We start from the raw sequence: 21,601 nt of genomic DNA, 5'->3' as shown, positions 1-21,601 counted from the left end.
CTGCAAGGCTGTAACTGCATGTCAGTTTAACATACTGAGTACACAAAACATTGAAAATTACATTAATTCTCATAAAGATTTTGTGCAAATGCAGACCATGCACAAACACTTAAAGTCTATTTTTGTAGGGATGTAAGCTACCCCCCCCCCCCGGCTTCATCCCAGCATCTACTTCCTTAAATGTTTTTACTTCAAGACCACTGCATCATGTGGAAACAGTAATCAGTAAACCACACTATAAAACTGCCTTGCTCTTCTTTTAAATGGTATCAGACACAGATCTAAAAAAGCATAAATTCTGAACATAAACACATCACACAAAATATTACAAGGAGCAAGCAGATATGTATAGGCAGTTATGCTTCTGTGCAGCAAACCTCTTGCAAATATGGTTTCAGTAATCTAGTTTTGTAAAAGGACACCCATGCTAAATGGTTCATTTATTGATGACTGATTTATCAATGACTGTTTGAATGATTTATAATGAGTTTTGGTAAATTAAATTTATTTATAATAAAAATGAGTGGAGATGGTCTCTGCATTATGGGGAGGCATATGAGTGAAGCCACCATAGGAAACAATAACTTTCAAATTGTTATCAGAGAATCTATACTTTATGGACCGAGCTGTCTACTATGGTTGACTTTTCTAGTCAGAAGACTAGGCAACAAGGTTCTAGCTTTTTGGAAGTGAGATGTAAAATGCTGTGGTGCATACAAAGCTAGGCTGTACCTACTTTAATATCAAAGATGCACTACAGCTCAGGAGCTGGTGCAACCATCCTTTATATGGTCATATGACTTGCATTGTATGTGCACAGCCTTAGGTGGTATGGATGATAAGCATTTTAGGAAGGCTGAGGAAAAGTTACTAATATAAACCAGATATGTGTCAATGGTCTGGATTGCAGAAGGTCAGTACAGCATTTAGAATGGCACCTTTCAGAAAAATAATGTACCTCCAACTTTCAAAAGAGTGTGAGTTAATAAAGAAGTCAGATAATTTCACAAGTCAAGTCAAAGTACTAATGAAAGCAGCTGTAGGAACACACTTCTACAAAAATAAAAATACAGTGACAATGCAAAAGAAATCACACAAACACATACACATAAACATACACATGCAGACACACACAGTCCCCTATCTACCTTACCATAAAACACATTTATTCATCCATTCAAACACAATAACGTACCTCACCCTCCCTTACTACCTCTGTTATATTATCTTCCAGGCACATGGACACATACACACATATCACACACAGAATCACATACACACACACACACACACACACACACACACACACACACACACACACAAGCATACACACATGCATGCACTCCAATATACATACATATACAGATACACAAGTATTATAATGGAGCAAAATGGTCTTCAGATATGTAGTAAGCTATGGATATACCAAAGTGTAAACAAAAAAAAACATTTCTTAGGTGGCCAACCTAGGCCCACAGAACAGCACTACAAACTAGGAAGATTAAAGTTGTGGCAGGGCCAGGCATGTGTGGATGGGAGGGGTTATAGAGCATGCCATGCAGGTTCTACAGAAACAAAGATTATAGGACACAAAAATTGGAGAATGGGGCAGTAAACAGAGATACAAAGAACAGGGAATTTGAATTGTACAGTCAGAGGAAATTGTTGAACTAGGGTGTGCCTTCTTTGAAGGTTGGGCATTGGGCTGGTAACTCGGCACCATAAAAATCCACTGCCAATTATTAGCGGACCAGAGCTCATCTGTGGCGACCCCTTACTGGGAAAAGCCAAACAGACTTTCAGGGAAGATATTTTATTTTCATTGTATGCATTTCTATTTTTAATTTTATATTTTTTGACCAGGGAAAAAAAGAACCAATTTTTACTGAAGGCCTGGTAAAAAATCTCCACAAGACAGAATTTTCTAGTGACCGATGTGCAATATATAGTGAGCAAGAGAGTGACATACAGTAGTCTAAAGCGAAAAGAAAAGTGAAATATAATGAATTTTTACACGTATAACAAATACTGAACAGGTTATAACATGAAGAGATCACAGTTATTGTTACTTTGAAGGTAGAGAAGAGTACAGAGTGAAAGAGAAGAGAGGTAGTTGGAGAGGTATTACAGATGGATGGGGGACAGCAAGCCTTTCTGTAGTATTTATTATGAAGAAGAAAGATAGAATGGATGGGAGATCGTAGGTTTACCCCGGGGGGTCATCTCTGTGTCACTACTAGACAGAGGCATAGTAAACTAAACCCTAAAAGGGCGTAGTATTCTCATCCTAAGGGGTGGTGTAAGCCACATACACTCTGGCTAGGCTTATAAATGCCTTAAGGCAGATAGCCTAGTATGAACCTATGAACCTATGAACCTAAGAATGCTGGGAACTGCAAGGATGAAGTTAACATGGCCCTGAGCATGAGCATGGATTGCCATGGATTGTTTAGATGTGTGTTTTGAAGGAAGAAAGGTTAGTTATCATTTTTAGATAGGCAGCACTGTTATTCCAAAGTTTGGAGCTGTAACTACAATATAGTGAGTCTCTGCCACTATTATTAGACTTAATAGTGATTAGAAGAGTTTTGTTGCTTGATCTCATGTTTAAGCCTGAAGAGTGGCATTCATGGGTAATTTTGAGGTCTGGGTAATTTCAGGTTTGTTTACTAGGTTGTGTGCTGTAAGAGGCTGTGTGTATGTTATCTGATAAGGTAGTGCGAGACAATTTTAGGGCTGTACAATAATGGGTTTAAAAGGGAAGGTGAACAGCAAATTGTGAAAGTTGATGAGACTTGGGAATGTATAAAGTAAAGAGGTAAAAGGTAGCTTGTGGCAATTGTTCTTTTAGCATGGTTAGTGTGGTGCATTTTAGTCCTATATACAGAACCAAATTTTTTGTGTTTTTTTTATTATTATTACATGTGTCTTTTAGTTTATCAACCCAAGCAATTTTGTTTGGGGTACTATTTCAAGCTTGATATTGTTTGCTGAAATAATATGAACTGATTTCAATTTGTCACAGCTTTGTTTTGGTTTGAAGGACATTTTATTTACTTGTTTGCTTTTGGTTATTAGGAATCTCCATCTAGGAAAGAGGGTAAAAGATAGCTTGTGGCAATTGTTCTTTTAGCAGGATTAGTGTGGTGCATTTTATTCCTATATAGAGAACCCGATTTTTTGTGTTTTTTGTGCTCGTTTTCAGCAGAGGCCCAGGGAGAAAACCTCCCAGACAAAGACAGAAATACATTTTTTGACAATTTAAAAAAATAGTCAGCAAACATTATGTAAAATGTAAAACAAATAATCCCAAAAGTACAGACACAGGAAAAGCCAGACAATCCAATGTATCCAGTATGTCTTCTGTTTATTGTAGACAAACATACGTAAGTGCTTCCACAGTTAAAATGCTTCTTCAGATGTAATGAACATTTGATTTTGGACAGGGTCTAAATGACAAGGTTCCTAATAAGCCTATGCTGTAGGCTAGACTCTTGTTTAGGTAAAACTTCAATTGGTGTGTTTTTATTTATATACAAGTGTGGTTTAATTCATTTGTATTTTAAATTACATAGTTTTCTAGGGAATAATTAATATATTTTGTATATTTATTGTTTTGCAATTTAAATATGTATATTTATTTCATATGTATGTAAAAGGTTTTATATACTGTGAGGTATCGTTAACCACGATTGTCATGTGACTGGTTAATTATGTAAGGGACCAGTATTTAATGAGCTGTAGTTGATTGTTTCATTACATCTGAAAAAGCAAATTAACTGTGAAAACACTTTTATGTATGTTTGTCTACAATAAGTGGAAGATTTACTGGATACATTGGTTTGTCTGGCTTTTCCTGGGTCCACCTGTACTTTTGGGATTATTTGTTTTATTTTATTTTGTGAACGTGGGTTCTGGCAGTTGTTGGTGGTTATTTGTTACATTATTAATTAAAATGTATTTCAAAGCAAACAGTCAACAAACATTATTTACAAAGCATATCAGATTAAGGAAATACATGTTTTCAAGATATTGTGAGTAGAATCAAAAATACCATGTAGTGCATGGAGGGTGGTGATTATACACTAATATTCAGAAAAATACAAGTCAGTTAAGTGCTATAGTGGCACAACACCTGACCTTAACAAATGGTAAGCATCCCCTGCTTAAGTTATTATGGTTAGGTCCTACTCTAGGCAGTTAAATCTGTCAGTACTGACCAGCAAATGAAAGTGGCAGAATAAAATTAGCTTTTGCCTACTTTTCATAATGATAAAGGTGACCCTCCCTCTTACAAACTTAGAAAGTACCTTGAATAACAGGATGCGTGTTCACCTGTATTATGCCTGAAAAATACAAACTTTGAAACTCAAATGTATGTCATTATTCAGTGACTTAAATCCTCTGTGATTTCTGTGAAACCATGGACTTTAAGAGAAAATGACAAAACAAATGAGACAAAAATCCAGACATTCTGAGAAAATCTGGACAGTTTAGAGGGATGGTAAGGTGATTGTAAATTTAAGGTGACTGTGTGTCACTATCTTTCTGACAATGCTGTGCTTGTTAAGTGACTAAGTACTTTATGGCTTTGAAAGCCAGCAAAACCTTTAACATTTTTTTCTCTTCTTACTGTAACTAGTAGTACATGGAGAAGATAAAACTCCATGGACTACAAAGAATTATGACTAGGTCTCCAATCATATCCCTAAATTATGCATTCTCGACATGGGTGTAAGGATTCATTTCTCAAACTTTGCTCGAGAGGTGAATTTGTTGGCATCCATGTGTCGAACATATAATAAACAGATTATGATTGACAACCCGCTTATGATCACTCACATATTACCCATAGTTGACAAAGTTAGGATTGCATACCTCAAACTGTAGGTGTGGTACAGTTGCATAGTTTATAAGTTGCCAGGTGATATTTTGGATGGATTTGGATTGCTGTGAGTTACTGAAAAGTCTGATGTGGTTTGGAAGTTTGTTCCATGCCTTGGAGATGGCAACAGAGAACAGTGAGTCAATATAATAATTATAATATTTATTAGCAAAAGTTAGCTTATGTTCTGAAAATCTTAGAGCTCTATTTGGTATATGCCATTGGATGAGATTTCATAGGAAGGGTGTTCTAAGTGGATGGTGAAGTATTTTGTGTGCTGTGCATAGCTGGGAGAGGGTAATGTGTTGAGGAAGTTCAAGTCACTTGAGGGTATTGAGTGCCATGCAGTGATGGAAGGGGTTTGGGATGCTGCAGGTGAATTTGCTAATTTTGTTGTAGCTGCTTTCTAGTTTGTGGTTGGTGGAAGAGTTGAGATTTATGACTATTTTTGAGGCATTCAGGAGGGTAGGAATGGGAAGAGAGGTGGCAGCTATTTTTTTGTTACTATGATCACTTAGCAGGTATTTTCTCTATAAAGAGAGCCTAGTTTGCAGGGCATCTTTTAACGTGTTATCAGTGGAAACTCCTAGCAATTTTGTGTTTTTGATATTTTCAATTTTTGTGTTGTTTGAGGAGATAATTTTAAGGTCAGTGTTGTTTTGACTTGTGATTTTAGGAAGGAATAGGATTAGTTTGGTTTCATTGCGGTTTAAGAGCATTTGAAAATTATTTAGCCAGTTTTCTATAGATGTGAAAGGTTCCTGTGTGATGCTTTTCAGATGAAAAAATTTGAGGCTGATCAAACTAAAGCTGAATTGTCAGAATATTGTATTATGATGGCGAGTTTTGATTCCTTGTGCATGTCATTAATGAAGATATTAAAAAGTACTGGCCCAAGTATGGATGCCTGGGGAGACTCATGTTGTGATTGGAAGGAATGTAGAGAGAGACTCATTCCATTTTCAGGCTGGGTACGATTCTTCAGGTAGGTGATGAACCAGTTAGTTAAGGGAGGTGTTTGGCCTACAAGATTTACTTCTTGGAGTAGTTGATTTCAGACCACATTGAAGGTTTTTGACAAGTCCATGTAAAGCATGGAGATAAAATTACCTGAGTTTTTATTTTAATCAGTGGTATCTAGGAAATGTGGTAGGGCAGTCTTGATACTGTGTGGGGTTGAACACTACATTTAGTTGGAGAAAGTAATTGGTTATCAAGTAGAAAGGTTAGGCGTTGCTGATGTACACATTTTTCAAGTACTTTGGAGAGGGCAGGAAAGATTGTTATAGGCTGATAATTTGCCAGTTCAGTGGATGTGCTACTTTTGTATAATGTGATAATGAAGGAAGTTTTTTGTAGAACTGGGGTGTAGTTTTTTTGTAATGGATTTATTAATTAGGATCGATTTAGGGTAGCAAAAGGTGTCAGTGGCTATACTAAAGTATTTGGATGGAAGGTTGTCAGAAGTTAGTGTTGTGGGTTTCAGTTTTTTATTGGATTTTATGACAGTCTTTGTATGGATGTTTTTTAGATTGAGTTGGGTATGGAGCTGTGGTTTGAGTGGGTAAGGTGGGGTGGGTTGTTATATGTTGAGCTGGGCTGAGGCACTGTGGTCGGGGGTTAGGTGGGGTGGATGTAGGTTGTTATATGTTGAGTTGGGGTAGGAAGCTGTATAGGTTGAATTGGGGTGTGGAACTATGGTCAGGAGAGTTAGGGGGGTATAGGTTGTTATTATCTGAGTTAAGCAGAGTACTGGATATAATCTGTTTGTTGAATTTGTGTGCAATGTCCCTGATGGTTTCAGAAGAGAAATGATTTGGGGTGGGTTTTCTGCCTGGTTTTTGAAGGATGTTTAAATTTTGCCAAAATCTTCTGTTTTTTTAATGTGTAATCTGGTTGTGGAGAAGATTTTTTTGTACGTGTGATCTGGTTGTGGAAAAGATGTTCTTTTTATCAAAAAGAACTTGCGTCTCTTAGCTGTTTCTGAGACAATGATATGTATATAGGTAGGATTTGGTCATGGTTTTGTGTTATTGTTTCCAGACGTTGTCTCTGTCTCTCATGAGGTGTTTAGTGTGACAGGATAGCTATAGGGCAGAATTTATTTTCACTCTTTTATGATTCCGTGGGTGTTGGTTTACTATGGTTAAGAAGCAGTGTGACAGACAGCTTCATTTAGAGGCATTTATTTGATAGGTTTCTAGTGACATTGTTTACGTTTGTCATTAAATACGGATTTATTAAAATCAGTTATGTTTCTAACAGAGTTGAAATACAGAGGTTTGGAGGGCTTGCGATATTCTCTGTTGATGTAGGTGGAGTGATGATCATTGGGAGAGTCTGGTAGGATGCTGGCTTGCTTAATTGTTCAGGGTTGAGAGTATGCAGTGTAGTATGGGTGTCCGTTTGGATACTTTGCCAAATCAGATTAGTTTTTGGATCATCCGAGTGATAGAAGCTAATGTTATGGGGGGTAGAGTTAGGTTTGTTAGAGGTCTAATCTATGTTAAAGTCACCGCGCAGGATGGTTTCTTGGTTGAAAGTAGATAACAAGTAGGCAAGTATGATTTTGGTAGTCTTGGTATAGGCGACTACAGTGATTATGGATTTCTGACTGTTTAGGAGGAGTTTGGCTATTAGTATTTCTTCACTGATGTATTGTGGAATAGTTGGGAGGTGGACATGGATTTGTAAGGCGGCTGGAAAACTGAAGGTCTTGTCTCATTTTCTTGGCATTAAGAAGTGAGAGGGAGTCTCTCCAGTGGCATTATGAAGTTTATTTATAAAAATACTAAAAAGAAGACAGCCCAAGATTGACCCGTGTGGAACACCAGTGGTAATAGGTCCGAGGGAGGAGAGTTCTTCCTACCATTCAACTGCTTTTTGTCAGTTGGATAGACAGCTAAGAAACCTGGTGAAGGGATGACAATTCAAAGAGAGTTTTGGTTGAGCTACAATGCCATAATATTATTTATTGTACATGTCAGCTTCTGAAAGCAGGGTACCAGCATACTTTGCAGTGGTGTGCAGCTTATATTATGCATTGAATAGACCTACCTGAGCCATAGGTTCCCAGAAGACAATCCTATCACCACACTCTAGCATCTCTCCAAGCTGAAGATAGCTCTGATGACACATTGTTGCTAAGCCTCCAAGCTGACAATAGATCTGATGATGCATTGTTGCTAAGCCTCCAAGCTGGCAATAGATCTGATGATACAGTGTTGCTAAGCATTCAGGCTGATGTTAAATCTGATGATACATTATTGCTAAGCCACCATGCCCTCTTCATGCTCATTCTGGGAATCTTATCTGGGGTGATATTGCTGTAAGTAAGGCAAACAACATAAGAAAATGTGAGAAAATGCCTGTTGTCTAACCAGAAATGCCAACACAAATGTGTTATAGATAGTGTAACCAAAGTCACAAACTGACATTATGGCCATGAACACTGATAACTGACACACAGATGATTTTTGATGCATTTATTTATGTTTGTTAACTGGGGTAGAATTACTAACCCATATGGACATCTTTCAGACTCAGTGCACAGGCACAGTTTGATTAACTGAATTGCTGGGAGTCACACACCAGGCTAGTACAGGCTGAGTGAATCAAACCCTGGACTACAAAATGCAGATTATATTGCAGATTATCAACAGCTCATAGTCTTCATAAGTTGCACACATGCTATACAATAATAAAATGTAATTCCAATACTAAATCAAGCATTTCCCATGTCCACACATACAACAATATGAACACCCCAGACAAGTGAAGATGCAAAGCAGCGCAGTACAGCCAGACAGTGCAGGTCCCTGGTAAAATGTGTATTTATACAGCCAGATATGAAACACTAACATACAGAGAGGCGACTGTGGCCCACAGGGTGACACTTCATCAGAGACTCCACTGTGTGGTGTATCAGAGGGGCATGTCATTGCATGTTCCATAACTCTGGTTAATGTTTTCATCCTACAGGCAATTTCCTATATGTTCTTATGGAGATTGCCTCATTGTAGCCTCTTTTAGAGTTTCAAGTGGATGAACGTGACAGAAAGGTCAACCTTCCTCCTGGGCAGTCTAGTTTATAAAATTCTAAAGGATGGATACTGTCAAACTCAAAGAAGAAAAACTACCAATCGGGGAATAAACTTAACTCTTAAGAAGTAGACAACAAAACAGCCTGTCCTTAATCTGGTTTTCTTTAAAAACCATCATTGAGGAGTGTGTCTTCTCCAAACTTGGACCTGTATTGTGGAATAAACAACTCCTAGAAATAAATAGCCAATATTCCACCCAGGGTTTCGAAACTGCACTATCTGAATACCTCTACAATGACATATCATGTGTATGCTTTAGAGCCATGGTGAAACTTTACTCCACCAGGCAATGGATTCATTATAGAGGTCCCTCTCAATGCTTCCATAAAGGTCAGATATAAAGAATACTGACATATTACTATTGTACATAATATATATACTTATCACATTGATATTGTGCATAATTCATAACCTTTTTTTACTGAGTAGTTAAAGCACAGGTAACCTCAAAGAATGACTACTTACTACCACATATATCTATTCTATGTACTCTACATAGTGAGATACTTGTAATGTAAAGTTACAATCACAGACATTTCAATTGCAACATTGTATACAGTGAGCAAGTGCTGATGCCAGTTTTATTCAGTGAATTGCTACGGTGTAATTTGTTGGCTAAACAATCATTTCACAATGTTATATTATTATTTGTTCTCTGACGTCAGTGTAAATCTGAATGATGGGTGGGCTTTCATAACTCCACTTTGTTTATACATTTGTAATTTGCCTAAGGCCCAGGTCGTGGCTAAAAAGGATCCACAAACCAGCTACATACCTAGTTACCAAACTGTAACATAAATAAATAAGCAAACAGACAAACACATAAATAAATAAATCATGCAGTGGCCATAGGGTCTATATTATATAAACGAAGCATTAAAATGTCGACTCACCTTTGCTCGATCCCTATTTCTCGAAACTGCACAACATCAAACCCTCAAATCACTGATTTCTTTCCAAGGGAAAGAAATCGGTAGCCCAAACACACACACCGCATTACAACAAACACTATTAAAGTGGGGGCTTTCACCACCCACACCCCCCAATGTAGAGGGCTGAGCACCCCACGCCCCCAGCTAAATATATTAACTCCGAGATTGCACTACAGTTGGGAAAAGGGCAGATTTAAAAGCACGGCCAACCGATTTCTTTCCCTTGGAAAGAAATCAATGATTTGGCCGTTTGATGTTGTGCAGCTTCGAGAAATAGGGGTCAATCAAAGGTGAGTCAACATTTTAATGCTTCATTTATATAATATAGACCCTGGCCATATATGCTCATGTATATTTCATTGCACATATATCTGCATTTAAAAACACATGTCATGTAAAGTAGATGTGTACACATCCTGATGCAAAGCCAGGGGCGTTCAAGCAGCCAAACCTGTGTTAAGGTTAACCTACATACGTTCAACAGAAACTATTTCTCTGGACTAAATCCAATGCAGTGCATACAATTCATACTTTATTCCCTTATCTGGATACCTGCAAGATTTAAAACCCACATGCCTAACTAGCATATACAGTTACCAGTAATCACCTTTGGTCCCAACATGTCAAAAGATTATGCATTCCCAGCATGCAAAACACACACATCTCAAAACTGCAGTTTGTAAAGAGGATTAAGGCTGTGAACTATTAACAAGGTGCTTCCTGTAGTCCAGTGTTTGCATCCTTCATCTTCCATTTGCCTGCTATGTAACTCTAAGGAAATCACTTACACAAGCTATGCTCTTAGGTTACCCTTAAAGAGGTGCATATATATTCACTGGGTTTAGCTGACAAATAAGATAAAAAAATGAAATTAAGTTTTTGAAGTCCAAGGTTTGATTCCCTCTGCCTTCATTTGCCTACTGTATGACTCTCAACAAATCAATTAAACACACAGAGTTCCGAGGCAATTGGAAACTAGGCTAGGCTCTCAATGGTCTCCTTAAATGTATGCTTACTAAGTACTTATGAACCTATGAATCTATGCTGTTCAGCAATACTTACTGTGAAAAGTACAAAAATGCCCAAAATTATACACATTTGTTAAAAACACTACAATATGCAATGTATATATACACATTGAATTCAAATGGCAACATGGCTACAACCTGCTGTGGCCAGTGCTGCAGATATTATAACCCCCCCCCTTAGTGTCAGGTCTGCAAAATGGAGCACCACCTGCACTTGCTTTCAGTGGATCTTTGTCCAGCTCAGGATTTCAGTGGACACCATGGATTTTTCATAATAAAATTGACCCATATATTGTCCATATAAGTGGGCATCATAGTAGCTACTTAGGGAAAGCATTATCAAGATCTTCTACTCTCCCATAATATCTGCCTGTTGACTCCCTTTTCTTCATGCAGTATATCCTCTAAGGTTATAGCTCTCTGCATATGTGTACCTGTTAAAAAAGTTGTCATAGTTCAAACTGTCAGTTCAGAAAAAGTGGCAGAATTCAAACATCCATGACATTAGGATGTACTGCCTAACATTAGACATATAGATGGCACACAATACTATGTCACATCATATGTTGCCAACTGCAATAACATGTGCAATGAATTCAAACATCCATGACATTAGGATGTACTGCCTAACATTAGACATATAGATGGCACACAATACTATGTCACATCATATGTTGCCAACTGCAATAACATGTGCAATGAATTCAAACATCCATGACATTAGGATGTACTGCCTAACATTAGACATATAGATGGCACACAATACTATGTCACATCATATGTTGCAAACTGCAATAACATGTGCAATGAATTCAAACATCCATGACATTAGGATGTACTGCCTAACATTAGACATATAGATGGCACACAATACTATGTCACATCATATGTTGCAAACTGCAATAACATGTCCAATGAATTCAAACATCCATGACATTAGGATGTACTGCCTAACATTAGACATATAGATGGCACACAATACTATGTCACATCATATGTTGCAAACTGCAATAACATGTCCAATGAATTCAAACATCCATGACATTAGGATGTACTGCCTAACATTAGACATATAGATGGCACACAGTACTATGTCACATCATATGTTGCAAACTGCAATAACATGTCCAATGAATTCAAACATCCATGACATTAGGATGTACTGCCTAACATTAGACATATAGATGGCACACAATACTATGTCACATCATATGTTGCAAACTGCAATAACATGTCCAATTAATTCAAACATCCATGACATTAGGATGTACTGCATAACATTAGACGTATAGATGGCACACAGTACTATGTCACATCATATGTTGCAAACTGCAATAACATGTCCAATTAATTCAAACATCCATGACATTAGGATGTACTGCCTAACATTAGATGTATAGATGGCACACAGTACTATGTCACATCATATGTTGCAAACTGCAATAACATGTCCAATGAATTCAAACATCCATGACATTAGGATGCACTGCCTAACATTAGACATACAGATGGCACACAGTACTATGTCACATCATATGTTGCAAACTGCAATAACATGTCCAATGAATTCAAACATCCATGACATTAGGATGTACTGCCTAACATTAGACATATAGATGGCACACAGTACTATATCACATCATATGTTGCAAACTGCAATAACATGTCCAATGAATTCAAACATCCATGACATTAGGATGTACTGCCTAACATTAGACATATAGATGGCACACAGTACTATGTCACATCATATGTTGCCAACTGCAATAACATGTCCAATGAATAGCTTCAGAGCATCCTGCAATAATCCTATCATATGAGTAGGATGCTACATTATGCTTTCAACTTGCTCCAAAGGAAATGAATTTAATTGACTAACACTCAATATAAATAAGTCTCATTGATAAAGGAAAATGTAATTGGCCATACAAATAAATGCATGACAAATGGGCATTCCGTTCAGTGACTGAGCACTGTGGAGTAGCATGAGATGAAGATTTTCTTCTGATTCAGAATGGAAACGTCTGCCATTGAATACTACCCTCATATATAATCCCATATTCCAACACCTTTCACCAAACTGCACAGCTATCTGCATAACTATTATTACATATACTGTGGATTGTACTTAATGTAGGTAAAACTGAATTATTATTGAATTAGCTTTCTGGGAATATAGTTTGGCAATGTATATAAAGAGTCACCCCTGTGTATGCTTTTGTTAATATTTAGTTACATGATGACTCCATGCTTGTCGTTTAAAGCTGCACGAGTACCATCTTTTAAATATGCCACTGGCAGATGCATATTTTATATGCACATCTAGTCTTAGAACAATTGATTTTTTTATGTTCCATGATAGGTAGTGACAACACCAGGATGGCTGTGTGACTATGACAGAATGTTATCTGAGGAGAATAAGGTGCTCCTGGAGGCATTACAGCAGTGTGGAAATGCACTGTGTAATTATGACACAAAGTGTGGTCAGTGTGTGTGGCTGTGTGATGATATAGTCAGGAAGGTGAATGCTGTTGGTGTCCATAGATACACAATTCAAACCACTCACTGGACATGACAGTGTGCAAAGAAATTTGAGATATACAGGAATGCTACTTTGGTGGGCATCCTCCAACTGCAATAAATGATGTGAAGGTGAGTCTGGCCTCCCTTGCTGGACATGGAACTAACAATACCATACCTGGATGCAATGCTGACATTGGCACCACCCATGAAATTACATGCTGCACATATGGACAGCATATATTGTACTTTCATGGGGGCTATATGGTGTGCCTATGAATACAACTATTTTTATAAAGTAAACAGGTGTTGGTACTGTTGCATTTATATACCATGTACAGTCATGTCCTCTGTACGTAGGAGTAATTACAGGGCTATTGCTGACAAAGACAAAAGATGTATAGGGTGTGGTCATCCATGATTTGTGTCATGCGTGTCAGTATTTCACACTTTTTTATATATCATAGATCTTCTTCATGTCTTTCAGGATATTCTAGTGTGGATCAGAGGCCGCACAGGACAATAAAGGGGTTAAGGCCTCAGGAATAACACTATAGAGTGATGCATGTCGATGAGTCCTCTACCCAAATGTCTTACCCTTACGACTCTTTCAGTGTTTTGGAAGGACTGCTACACGGCAGCATTCATCCAGCTGCTGTCACTTCTCCAATTATTCATCTAGCACAGATTCACTGGACAATGGACTACAAATGGATGTTGTTGCAAACAGTGCAGGCATTTATACTTGGCAGTTTATTCCACGTGGAATGCCCAGTACTCAATGAGAATAATACTATGTGAAGCACTAGCAGAGCAATGTTAGTAACTATTTCTCCATTTAAAATGGAAAGGGGGCCATATGTATATAGTTTGAATTTTTTTTTCTCAGAGATGCAAATATGACTTTATCCTCATTTTTGGCTACAATAGCAATTTAAGTTTAGTGTAGTGGATGCAGACTTTGCAATGTAACAGTTTGATGGATAAAGTGTGATGATTTTAACAGTATTTATTTATTTTTTATTTTATTTTTTATTTTACATTTGTTGACCGGGCTAGTCTAGCCGGATATATGTCCATTTTCAGTAGAGGCCCCGGGAGAAAAGCTCCACATTAAAACAGATAAACACACAGAGTATTAAGTATTCAGTTAAGAACATTAAACTTCAGATACAGATAGGTTGCTAAATAAAAACAGGTGACTAAGGTAATTTAGCAAACATTGATGGAACAGAAGAATAGCACAAAAATAAGATAAGGTAATACTTAGTGTTTTTTTTTGGTTTTTTGTGTGTGAACACTGGGAAGAAAGTCTTCAGAAGGATATGGGAGATCAGGGTAGTTAAAAAAACAGGATTGGGAGAGTAAGTGGAGGGGGAGAAACTCATCAAGAGACAGAAAGAGGTAATTTACATCTTTCTTAGGTGCAATAACAGCAACTAGAGCAACTAGATGTTAGAGACCTTGAAGTGGCAATAAAGTGAGTAAGAAACCTGGGAAGACTGATTATGATGAAAATAGACAGAGATAGTCTTAGTCAGGGTTTGAACAGGGACACAGCCAATGGTTTGTAAGGTATTGTTTTAGTTTCTTTTTGAAGAGTGTAGTTGAAGATAGAGATGTAAGTTCACTGGGAAGTAGGTTCCAACTTTCCCCACAGTATTAGAGAAAAGGGAAAATCCTGCTTTGTTGTTGGATTTATGTATGGATACCAGAAGTTTATTAGCTGAGCGTAGGTTTGTAAGATTTTTATATGGCCAGATAAGACTAGTGAGAATCGGTATGTTTTCTGGGCAATAATCAGTTGATGAAATAAAATTTGATTGTGCAATTCAAGCCACCCAAGCTGCTTCAGATTTAGGCAGTGGTGGGTTCTAAAAGGGGAGCTGGTAGCAAATCTGGCAATATTATTGTAAGAAACTGCCAGCTTGTGGAGGTTGCATTTGGATAGATTGGTATATATAGGAGAGGCATAAAAGAGAGTAGAGATAAGGTGAGTTTGGGCAATAGTAGTTCTAGCTATGGGAGTAAGGAAGGGCTTTATTTTGTAGAGGGAGCCTAGTTTTTGGTTTACTGATTTGATTGTGATGCTGATGTGAGTGTCATAGTTAAGTCTGTGGTCAATAGTTACTCCTAAGAGTTTGATAGTAGTGTTAGGAGATATGACTGTACCAATTTTAGATTTGATAGAGAAGTTAAGTGGGGTGGACTTTTGTGTAGGAGTAAACAGCAAGAGTTTAGTCTTTTTGGGGTTAAGGAGGAGACACCACTGTAGAAACCATTCTTCTACAAGCTCAAAGGTATTCTGGGTGAGGGAATGCAGTTCAGATGGCCCTGTGGCTGAGGATATTAATGTGGAGTCGTCTGCATATTGTATAGTTACAGCTTGGGGGATACTAATAGATAGATCATTTATGAAGATAGAGAACAGAAGAGGGCCTAACATGAATCCTTGGGGTACACCAAGGGTGACAGGTAGGTGGGAGGATAGAGTGTTTTCCCATAGCACTGCCTGTTGCCTGTTGTCTAGATAGGACTAAAACCACTGTAATGCTTGAGTATCAAATGAGAGGGACTTGAGAAGATTCAGCAGTAGCTGATGGTTAACCATGTCAAATGCTTTTGAAAGATTAATAAAGATAGCAGAGGACAGGGTATTATTGTTGCGATTTTTGTTGATGTAGTCAGAGAAGGAAAGGAGGGTAGTAGTGGTGCTATGCAAAGGTCGAAAGCCATGCTGGGAGCTGGCTAATAGGCTATTTTGAAGAAGATGGTCTAATAGTTGACAGTGGATGCATTTTTCCATGATTTCTGCTATGGGAGAAGGGAGGGCAATTGGATGGAAGTTTGAAAGTTCTGATGAGTTGCCAGCTTTATGTAGTGGGATGATATGTGAAACTTTCCAGATGGATGGGATAGTACCTTCAATAATGGTTCTACTTATAAGGGTAGAGATTGGGTGGGCAATAACTCTGGCTGCAATTTGAAGGTATTTAGAAGGCAAATGGTCTGCTGAAGGGGCAGAGGGTTTGAGGTTTTGAAGGAGGGTACAGATGAGGGCTGTGGGGACAGGGCAGAGTTGGAAAGTGGGCAAGGAAGTATGTAAGGAGGAGGGAAGATTAGAGGATACATGAGGTAGAAAGTTAGCAAGTGACTGGATGGCTTCAGTAAAGAAGATATTGAAGGAGTCAGCAATTTGTTTGGGAGTGTCAAGGGTAATTCCAGATGGGGTTGGAGTTTTAGAATTGCCCTGGGTGAATGAGTCTAGTGATACCTGACAAGAATTTCTGTGGACTTTGATGGTTGGTATTTTGAAGTTGGAAGAAGAATTGTTTTTGTCTGATATTATAGATGTTTTAGTAGAGTTTCTGAGTTGTTTAAATTTTAAGTGATCAGATGGGTTTTTAGAGGTACACCATTTGGCCCAGAATTTGTTTCTTAGCAAAATGTTTTTCTTAGTTTCCTTAGTAAGCCATGGTGCTGTTTTGGTGGTGTTCCTAAGGGTACAGGATGGGGCATGGTAGTCTAGGATTTCAAGGAACTTGGAATTGAAGTATGCTACAGCTTCCTCAAGTTGGAGGTGTTTTAATGGTGTCCAGTTACATACACGCAGTTCATTTAGGAGGTGTTCTGGGTTGAAATGTTTATTTGAGCGAGTAGTTCTAAAAGTTGTAGGGCAGGGTATATTGAGCTTTTTCCTAATAATATAGGTTAGGGAGCGATCACTAAGCTCTTCTGGCAGGATACCTACATTATAGGTTATGGACTGGGTATTTCTTAGGATCCAATCTAGGGTGGTGACTTTGTTGGTGAGTTTATGGATGCGAGTAGGTGAGGTGATAATTTGGGAGAAGCCATGTAGATTTATGTGATTAGTTGGGTTATCAGTATTACAGGTATTCCGGTCTATATTGAAGTCACCTAGCACAATGGTTTTCTGTGGATAGTTAATGGACAGCCAGCAAAGGATATTTTCTAGGGAGTTGATGTTATTACCTGGAGGAAGATATGAGCATAAAATGTAGATGGATTTGCAAGTATTTAGCTGTAGCTTAGTGATAAAAATTTCAGAGTTGGTATTGGATGGTGGGTGAGCATCTAGTAGTGAAAGTTGGAGCCTGCTTTGTATATTAAGGCCACACCCCCTCCCTTCTTGTTAAGGCGATCCACTTTTAAAATGTTATATCCAGGTAACTTTATTGTTCACACTTTGTATATTTAAGTGAGCTAAGAAGAGGGAGTTATGAGGCCTTGTAGGGGTGTGAGGAGGAGAGGTAGAAGGTCTACTTGGGGAAGCAGGACTAATGTTGGTAGGGTCTGGATTGGGATGTATATCACCATCTAGTAGGAGGTGTAGGTGTAGTCTATATGTGTAGATTAGAGAAGGATTTAGTATATTATGTCCTCTCTTGATAAGGTGGTGTTTATAATTAATATGGGTGACTCTATGATACTTTGGGAGGAAATAGTTGGTAGAGGATGTTATGTTTATATGTTTAAGGCTGGTTGGTAAAGCAGGAGGGGATGTTTGTTTTTTGGGCTGGTGGAAGCTAGAGTAACTGACATGTTCATAAGCAGTTAGGGTATAGGGAATGCAAAGGAAAGGAAGAATTGAAAATAGAAGTAGTGTTTTGAATAAAGTTGATAAGGATGGAATAGGCATAGTGCTTCTAAAGTAGAGGGTGGAGAGTGGAAGGGTGAAGTGTGTGTTAAAATAGGAGGAGTGTCTTACAAGATGGATAGCTTTAACGAGATTGCGGGATGGGATAGGTTAATTGTGTAAGTGGGTGTGGCTAGAGAGGTATAAGGTCAGATGCAGTGGGGTGGGTGAGATTTGGGGGTAGGGTAGGGGAATGGAGTGAGCCCACAGGGTGAACAGAGTGGGTAGAGCTAAGTAAAGGAAGAAGACCTGAGGAAAACAATCAGTGGAATGCTGACTACTAGAGGTAAGTTAGGAGGAGGTAGCTGAAGGAGGTAATAGAGGTAATGATTGTTTGAGCAGGTTGGGTAGATAAGAGAATTATGGTGAATGTAAAAGGGGAAAGTGGGACAGAATGAAACGAGTAAGGTAAAACTAATTACCTAAGAGATTCTATTTAGAAGCTGCAGGCTAGGTGTACTAGGAAAAGGGTGCCCTCTAGTGGGCACACACTGTACTGCTGCAGTAGCTTGTGTGGGGGGGGGAGTGGGTTTAGGAGTAAGGGTGGGAAAAGTGAAGTCAAGTGCAGGAGCAACAAGAGGGAAGGGATGAAGGTAGAGGAGTACAGAGGAGTAACACTGCTGGCTATCCTGGCAGGGAAGGGAAAGTTACTACCTACTTAGTATGGAAAAAATATATTTTACATACAGTAACAAACATATTTTCTGGCTTCCTTGAAGGGATGAGTTCAGGGAGAAGATAGTCTCTATTCCTTGATTTTAGAAAGAGAAAGCAGGTATTATTTAATGCAGGGACCCAGGGTCTTCAGGTAGGGCAGGTTATCAACCCTAAAACAGAACAGACAGCTAGGCAGGTTTCTGGCCTCCTTGAAGGTATGAGTTCAGGGAGAAGATAGCCTCTATTCCTTGATTTTAGGAAGAGAAAGCAGGTATTATTTAATGCAGGGACCCAGGGTCTTCAGGTAGGGCAGGTTATCAACCCTAAAGCAGGACAGGCAGCTAGGCAGGTTTCTGGCTTCCTTGAAGGGATGAGTTCAGGGAGAAGATAGCCTCTATTCCTTGATTTTAGGAAGAGAAAGCAGTTATTATTTAATGCAGGGACCCCGGGTCTTCAGGTAGGGCAGGTTATCAACCCGAAAGCAGGACAGGCAGCTAGGCAGGAATAGGTAGGTAGCTAGAGCCGAGGACGCACAGCAGCCAAGAGTTAGTAATCTGAATTAGTCCCCTTTCCATGGTATGTGTACTTTGTAATCAGAGCTACAGACTACTAGTAGAAGGGTTAAATGAAGGAATCTTATTTGAATAGGTCAATATGACAAAATAATTGCTGGCTGCATGGAGGTCAGTACATTCTAAGTGGAGGGGCTTAAATGAAAGTATATTTTAGCAATGAAATAAATATAGCTGTCAGGCTTAGCTTTACGACTTACAGATGTACATACTGGAGGATATGAGGTTAAGAGTATTCCCAATAAAGGTAATATAATCCTAGCTATGGGTGGGATGGAAGTGGACTCTCTTGGTTCATCCAGTTAGAGTGAACTACAATCTCTGGTTCTAGTACAGTTTTGGAGCTCTGTGCTACATTGATTGAATTTGGCTCTCTCAAATGGACAATCTTGTCTTAAAAGAAATCTCTCCGGTTTCTCCACTACATCAAGAACAATGCAACTATTCATCTTCTCATTGTAACACAAAGGATTTTCACTTATCTGCTTGACTAAGTACAACAGTATAACACTGCTGACCCTTCCCTGATTGCTGAGTTCTCAGTCAATCGCCTCTCTGCAACAAAGACTCTTTTGAAGTACCCCACAATTTTCAAGCATCTTTTCTTCATTGTATTCATTTTCTGGTATTAGTATTTATTTAGCATTTGTTTATCAGGAAAGTCCGACTTGGAACTTGCCAATTTTCAGCAGAGGCCCAGGGAGAAATACTCTAGATGCATGTCTTTGCAATGTGGGAGGAAACCGGAGCACCCAGAGAAATACCACACAAACAAAGGGAGGACATACAAACTCTGTACAGAAGACACCCCAGCCAAGAATTGAACCAGAGAACCTCTTGCTGTGAGGTGACAACACAAACCACTGCACCACTGTATCATCAGGAAGGAATAACACTGATAATTTTATTTTTGATTTCCTTCCCATTAGTAACCAAGCTGGACCAAGACGAGATTCTCCAATGGAGTATTTATGTATCCCAAAACTATAACATGGAAATGCCCAAAACTAATGTTAGTGCTCTTCTTCAGTTGGTTTGTAACTCTATGGATATTTTTCACCTTGCCTTCATCACCTCCTGCTTTACTCACATGCTTTACATCCACTGTTGTTCCTCTGACATGATAATACCAAGTGTGCTTAAGAAGACTCAGTCCAGTGCTTTCATCACACTTCCATCTAAAGTCTTTTTTAAAGTCACCATTTCAAAATATTTAGGTGTAATAATCTACACATACTAAGTACATGACTTATTTGATCAAAGGAATGCTCTGTCAACACAACTTCATGGCTATATATATTCTTTAAACAATAAGACAGTCATAACGCATATCAGTTACCTTTATTCTTCTGGATTCAGTTACTATTATTATGGAATGAATTACACACATCACAGATTTGTAATACTTGCTTTATATGGTTGAAGTTCCTGGTGAGCACGTACTGTCTCTTGTTTTTTTTTTTCTTTGCAGTTTACTATATCAAGATGTAATTTGTGTACTTTAAGCATTTTCTAATAGCTGAACAGTTATGGTAATCTCGGCAACCTTGGACACAGTTTGCTTCCATAAATAAAAAGTAAGACTGAATTTCCTTTGCAAATTATGACTTTATTCTGGACAGCCTTTTATCATAATTTCTTTCAACAATTACATTTCTAAGTCTGTGTCAGTACATTTTCCAGATTCCTTTACCTTTTCATCTGTCATAGACAGCTGTGAAATCATGTAATGAATCTTGACTTCTTTTTTTTTTTTTTGATAAATGTGTTATTGTTTTTATTATATGTAGCTCTTCGTCTGGCTTGTGTTGTACTTTCATATCATTCTTCTGCCGTTTAATCAACGTCTTCTATAACCTCAGATGTGTCTTGTGTAAAGTTAGTTATATGTTAGAATTGGGCCAATATATTCAGACTAATCAATCATTGTACAGTTATTACTGGATTTTAAATTCATACTATTCCAGTCTGTTCAGCAACTCTACAAGTCTCTTAATATGTTATTATAGTGCAACATCATCCAACACCAGCAGAACAATTCTTATTGAGCAGAGCATCTTCTAAGCCTTTAATTACTTTTGTAGTTGTTCTTTGAAAAGTTTTGCGAGAACTAGGAACACCTATAGTAGGTGGTTTCTGACTTATGCACTTACTTTACCTGCTAGCTAATGGTTGGAGAGTCCTCCCCACCCACCCACGGTTGATTCATGTGATGCTGTTTCCCCAAAATATGAGGTAAGTGTT

General features: G+C 38.2%; 1 long non-coding RNA gene across 1 annotated transcript in view; it reads right to left on the bottom strand.

Moving 5' to 3' along the window:
• LOC122815904 overlaps window positions 1-21,601 on the bottom strand; it is a 629,944-nt gene that overhangs the window by 104,319 nt on the left and 504,024 nt on the right. The window contains exon 3 of the long non-coding RNA XR_006367012.1: window positions 7,943-8,211. This is a non-coding gene — a long non-coding RNA (uncharacterized LOC122815904). The remainder of the gene's footprint in view (window positions 1-7,942; window positions 8,212-21,601) is intronic.

This window comes from Protopterus annectens, chromosome 11.part0, assembly GCF_019279795.1.
Source record: "Protopterus annectens isolate FY-2018-M chromosome 11.part0, PAN1.0, whole genome shotgun sequence".
Taxonomy (NCBI): Eukaryota; Metazoa; Chordata; order Ceratodontiformes; family Protopteridae; genus Protopterus; species Protopterus annectens.
This window is presented reverse-complemented; position numbering and strand designations above follow the sequence as displayed.